The 5812-nt window shown below is 33.6% G+C and overlaps 1 long non-coding RNA gene across 1 annotated transcript; it reads left to right on the top strand.

The window, feature by feature from the left end:
* Positions 1 to 270: 270 nt before the first annotated feature.
* Positions 271 to 1744, top strand: LOC115988743. The gene is made up of 2 exons (XR_004091633.1): positions 271 to 309; positions 1488 to 1744. It is a non-coding gene; the product is annotated as an uncharacterized LOC115988743 (long non-coding RNA).
* The last annotated feature ends 4068 nt before the right edge of the window (positions 1745 to 5812 follow it).

A 5812-nucleotide genomic window follows, 5' to 3' on the forward strand; every position in this document is an offset into this window, starting at 1 on the left:
TTTGAATCAAAGTTGGCTCTTTTAGAGATATGGGATTAACGTAAGAATGTTGGTTTCTCTAGGATTTTGTACTCGTTGTTGATAAATGTAATTTGTATTTGTGGGAACCTCTTTGAGGTGGGATTAGGACTTCCTTGATTCTAAGAGATAGGCTTTGAGATGAATGTGAAATTTATGGTAAAGAATTATGGATAGTAATAAGCTTTGATTTATGGTTTAGGTGTTACCAGTATCCAAGTCTAAGCTCCTTCGACTTTAGGCTCTCGGTTCCTTTGCTTTCAGGTAAGGGATAAGTTATATGGGCATTTGGTAAGTCATGAGGTTATTTTAAAGTATATTATGCATTAAAATGTTTTTGATTAGAGATATGGCATATATTCATTATTCTGACAAAGATATGTTCGTGAGCTTTTGAAAAACTTATGTATATGATTTAAGCATATTTATGCTATTATTGATTCCACGAACATGATGGTTAAAGAAAAGAATGGAAATGTTATTATTATGAAATGTTATGCAAAATAAGAAGTTTCAGTATGATGTAAAAATATGAAATGTTTTCGGGTTATGTCCTCTGGTGATCTGAACTCGGTCAGTAGAAGTTAATTACTGGCTTTCCATGAAAAAAATATTATCTGTTTGGCCATTTTTAAGTAGAGGAAATGAGGTTGCCCGTAACTCTAATTTGAATAAGGCCTTCTCCCCAATGTGTACGGATGGCGGGGAGGAACAAAACCTGGAGGGGATGTGCCATCAGGCCTCCCAAAGGGGACAATATCATACACACGGGGGCACCCAAATGTGATGAGGCCTTCTCTGTAAAGTTTATCAGACATGGACTAACCAATATGTTATGAACAGCTATGTTATGTTATTCATCATGAGAGAATTATTTTGTTTAAATGCATTGTGAAAAGTGAAAGCTCTCATGGCAAGAAGAAGTTTCTAATGAAAAGAAAATCTGTTCATTAAAGATAAAAGTTTCTGACGTTCTGTTATGCTATAAAGGTAAAGTTTCTGATAAAAGTACAAGTTTATGTTTAAAAGTATTAGATATCTGTTTTTATGAAACGTTAAGTTTTCTGATCATGAAAGTTATAGTATTCTATGAGAAGAGGTTTATAAAGAAAGGTTTTCTTATTAGGTCAAGATGTTTCTAGTTTAATACAAAGTTGCCGATTATCTGATTTGAGTTAAAATAATTATTTTGTAACGAGAATATATACATGGCGACTTTGTAAGAAATGAAAGAAGTTTAATCCGAAAGGTTTTGGTAATATTAAACCGATAAGAAAAAGGAGAACAATTATTTTCTATGATGAGCGTATAAGCTGTTATTATGAATAGTATAAAATACTATGCATGTAAAGATGTTCTCCTATTCGAATATTCATAGAATGAAATGATTTTGTTACATGCATCCTTACTAAATTCTCATATATCTTACCTTTACTGAGCTGTGTAGCTCACCCCTTCCACTCTTTCAGTTAGCAGGTTTTATTTTGGAGCTGAGGGAGCCTTAGTCGAGTTTTGAAAAGAGCTGGTTTTAGTTTGATATGTATAGATCCTAAATTAGCATTTTGACGTTTAGCTTTATAGTTATTGTGTATTTTAGGATCAAATGAAAGTTGTGTATACCTTAAAGTATCAAGCTATGTATTATGTAAAAGTGTGGAAATTAAATGATTGGTGGATTATGTTATTCTTTGGAGTACAATGTAGATGCTCTGAATGTCAAGTCAAAGGTTATATAATTTAAGTAAAGAAACAAGGATTGAAAAGAAAAGGAAAGCTTTCGGTAAAAGTTTTGTAAAAGTTAAGTGGTTCTTGTTAATATCAGGTTTAGGCTTGATATTAGCATGCCGGTCATGGTCACAAATCTGAGTATCGGGTTTGGGGCGTGATAGAAACTGAGAAAGAAAGGAGAGGCAGAACTGAAACAGAGGAACGCTGAAGCAGATTTTTTAGCGTTCATTTTCCTTTCAAATCTTCTCAGAAAAATTATGGTGAATTCTTTTCTGTTGAGTTTAATTTTCAGGATGATCTAAATTATCTTTATTCTAGGAAAACGATGTAATTTAATTCTGAACTATGCTTGCTTTTCCATGTTAATTTGAATTAATTCTCTTCATGTTTGTTTGATTTATTCTGAGCTTATTGCTTCTAATTAACCGGCCATTAATTAGATGATTTTGATCTTGTGATTTGCTATCGAAAGAGGGAATTATAGGATAGGTCTTGAATATTTTAGCATAGGTAAATATAGAGATCGAATGACTTGTATGAACCTGTGTAGTATTAAAATCATTGGTCTTAATGCTTTCTTGCTTTATTAAATTGCATACTCTTGTGTAAATTGATGAACACGAATGTTTCCAATTGACTGTCGAAAGAGGCTTTTGGATATTTTTTGGAGATTGCTAACAAACAGAGAGAATTAAATTCAATTAGCTAGATGAGTAAAGCATAGTGAGGGATTAGGTGAAATCGATTTCCTAGAAGTTTTCTTCCCATTAATTTGATTTTCGAGCATTATCGTTCCTTTCCTCTGCGTATTTTCTTTAATTTGATTTTATTTTAAATTCCAATTACAACAACCTTAGTGACTTCTCTAGATAAAATCGAGATTAGCATAATTTTGGTATTTGTCAAAAGTAAGTTACCAATCCCTGAGGACGATACTCTTCTCATCACTTTACTATAAAACTACGATACTGTGCACTTGCAGTTTTGCACCGATCAATAGAATCCAAAAATTTAACAAACCTCATAAAAAACTATTTCATTTATTTTAACTTATCATTTTACAACTCAATTTTATTTTCACTGTAAAGTTAAACTCTATTCATTTATATGTTATTTTTTCTTTCTCTTCTTCTCTGTGTTCTCCCTCTCTTCAAGCCACCAAACCCACTGTCACTTCTCCCTCTCGTACTGTTCCTGGTTTCGTTCGTGAAGGACAGGGAATTTAAGGCTTTCTTCTCTGAAGGGTGCACGGTGCTGCATGTTTTCATGGCCATGTGAAAGATAGAGAAGAGTGAATTGAGAAAGACAAAAAAGAAAAAGGATCTGGGTGAGGAAGAAAGAAAAAAAAAAAGGAAAAAGAGAGAATCACAGTGAAGAGACAAGGAAAAAAAAGAGACAAAAATGAGAGAGAGAGAAGGTGAAGAAAGAAAGAGAAAAAGAAAGAAAAGTGAGAAAAAAAAGAGACAAAAATGAGAGAGAGAGAAGGTGAAGAAAGAAAGAGAAAAAGAAAGAAAAGTGAGAAAAAAGAGAGACAAAAATGAGAGAGAGAGAAGGTGAAGAAAGAAAGAGAAAAAGAAAGAAAAGTGAGAGAGAGAACGGGAAGAGAGAGAGAAAAGTAGGAATATAATATAAATATATATATATATATATATTTTTTTATAAATTTGAGCTACAGTTTACTATGGTTCTGGGTCATTTAGTACGGGTTTAAATAACAGTTTTTAGTTTTTTTAGAAATACGTGTGGGTGAAAAAGTGTATGGAAATAAGTGTAATATTGTTTAAAAACTGAAAACATGTGTTTAAACACATGTACTAAACGGGCCCTTAGTTTCTTAAAAAAAAAAAATTCAAAGATAGCACCACCAATGGGAGTCTTTTGGCTAAATATTGCTGAATCTCAGGTTTATTTGCATTATGGGCACTGTTTCAAGTTATTTAGGGAATTGAGGAAAGAGAGTGAATTCTAACAAAAGTATGAGAGAGAAAGAGAAAAAGTGGGAGAGAGAAAATTTTGAATTTCGGCAATGGCATTACCGAAATTCCTACTGCCCGAACACGTTGACCGAGTGGGTGTGAAGTGCTCGAAATGTGTGGGTGCCCAAAGGAAACCAATTGTGGTAATGGCATTACCGAAATAGGAAAAAAAAATTTTTGTGGCAGTTGTGGCAATGCCATTGCCGAAAATGGAAGGGAAAAAAAATAGTGGTTGCCGAAATCTGGGGAGGAATTAAAAAAAAAATAATGTGCTACGTCCACAATATTTTTACAATAAATCATAGGTAATTAGTTATTATTAGTTCAAATTTGAATTTAACACTGAGATTACTTTTTTAATCCAACAATAACAACCAGTAACAACTTGCCAATTAAAATTTGTTGTAAAAATGTTGTAAAAATTGTGTTCACATATCATTTCTCAAAAAAAAAAAAATGTGGAATGGATTTGTGGCAATGACATTGCTAAAATAGGAGGGGGAAAAATTTGTTGCAATGGGTTTGTGGCAATGGTATTGCTGAAATAGGGGAAAAAAAATTTGTGCAATTGTGACAATGCCATTACCGAAAATGGGAGAAAAAAAAAATTTTAGACTAAAATGATAGAAGTGTATTAATGTAAAAAAAAAAAAAAAAAAAGTACAAAAAGGAGGAGACACAAGTGTTAGAGGAGTTTAAGACAAACATGACTACACATCCCACTAACGCCGTGGCCCAAGAAAAACCAATGCCGAAAATGCCAATGACAAACCAATTGCAATTTTTTTTTTCCTCCCATTTTCGGCAATGGAATTGCCACAATTGCACAAAATTTTTTTCCCTTGTTTCGGTAATGCCATTGTCACAAACCCATTGCAACAATTTTTTTTTTTTCCTCCTATTTTGGCAATGCCATTGCTACAAATCCATTCCACATTTTTTTTTTGGGAGAAATGATATGTGAACACAATTTTTACAACAAATTATAAGTGGCAAGTTGTTACTAGTTGTTATTGTTGGATTAAAAAAGTAATCTCAGTATTAAATTCAAATTTGAACTAATAATAACTAATTACTTGTGAATTTTTGTGAAAATATTGTAAAAATATTGTGGACGTAGCACATTATTATTATTTTTTTAATTCCTCCCCAGATTTCGGCAACCACTATTTTTTTTTCCCTCCTATTTTTGACAATGGCATTGCCACAATTGGTTTCCTTTGGGCACCCACATGTTCAGGCAGCAGGAATTTCGGTAATGCCATTGTCGAAATTCAAAATTTTCTCTCTCCCACTTTTTCTCTTTCTCTCTCATACTTTTGTTAGAATTTCGGTAACGCCGTTGCTGAAATTCACTCTCTTTCCTCAATTTCCTAAATAACTTGGAACAGTGCCCATAACGCAAATAAACCCAAGATTCAGCAATATTCAGCCAAAAGACTCCCACCAATGGAGCATGTTTTTTGTGGGGTGAGTTGTATAGTGTCGGGGATGTTTTTTTTGTGTGCAACAAGGGCCGAGATTGCAGAGATGAGCCCAAAAATCCCCTTGGGTTCGTCAAATTCATTAGTTATTTGGAGAGCCAAGCCAAAAATTCACAATGTGGGGTATACAAAGGCTAATGGTGCTTTATGGAAAAAGAAACCAACACAAAAATGAAAACATAAGAAAACACAGAAACTGTATATTCATGAGTCAGAAATTTCAACCCGCAGTCACACAGAGGAAGAAATTGAAGGAGGTCCCGAGCAAGAGAGGGAGAGTTCCTCTATCTCAATATTTTCACCCCCAGCCCTTCAAAATCGTCCATAGACTAGGTAGCTAACTGGACTTTTTGTGTCAAAGTTTTTGAGTTTTTTGTGTGGAAAACGTTCCCTCTCTTGTGGGTTGGTGATGCATATTTATACCAAGCTTTAAGGGATGCTTGTGACCAGTTCTTAGGTAGGAGGAAGGCCTTGGACCTTTCAGATGCTATCTTTATGACTTGGTGTGTTATGTTTTATGCTTAGGGAAAGGTTTGGTTGCTTTTTGCATGATTTTGGAAAACAAAGTTGTTTCCTTTTTATAGCTGCTGTCTCTGGTATTTGTAG

This window comes from Quercus lobata, chromosome 5 (assembly GCF_001633185.2).
Source record: "Quercus lobata isolate SW786 chromosome 5, ValleyOak3.0 Primary Assembly, whole genome shotgun sequence".
Lineage (NCBI taxonomy): Eukaryota > Viridiplantae > Streptophyta > Magnoliopsida > Fagales > Fagaceae > Quercus > Quercus lobata.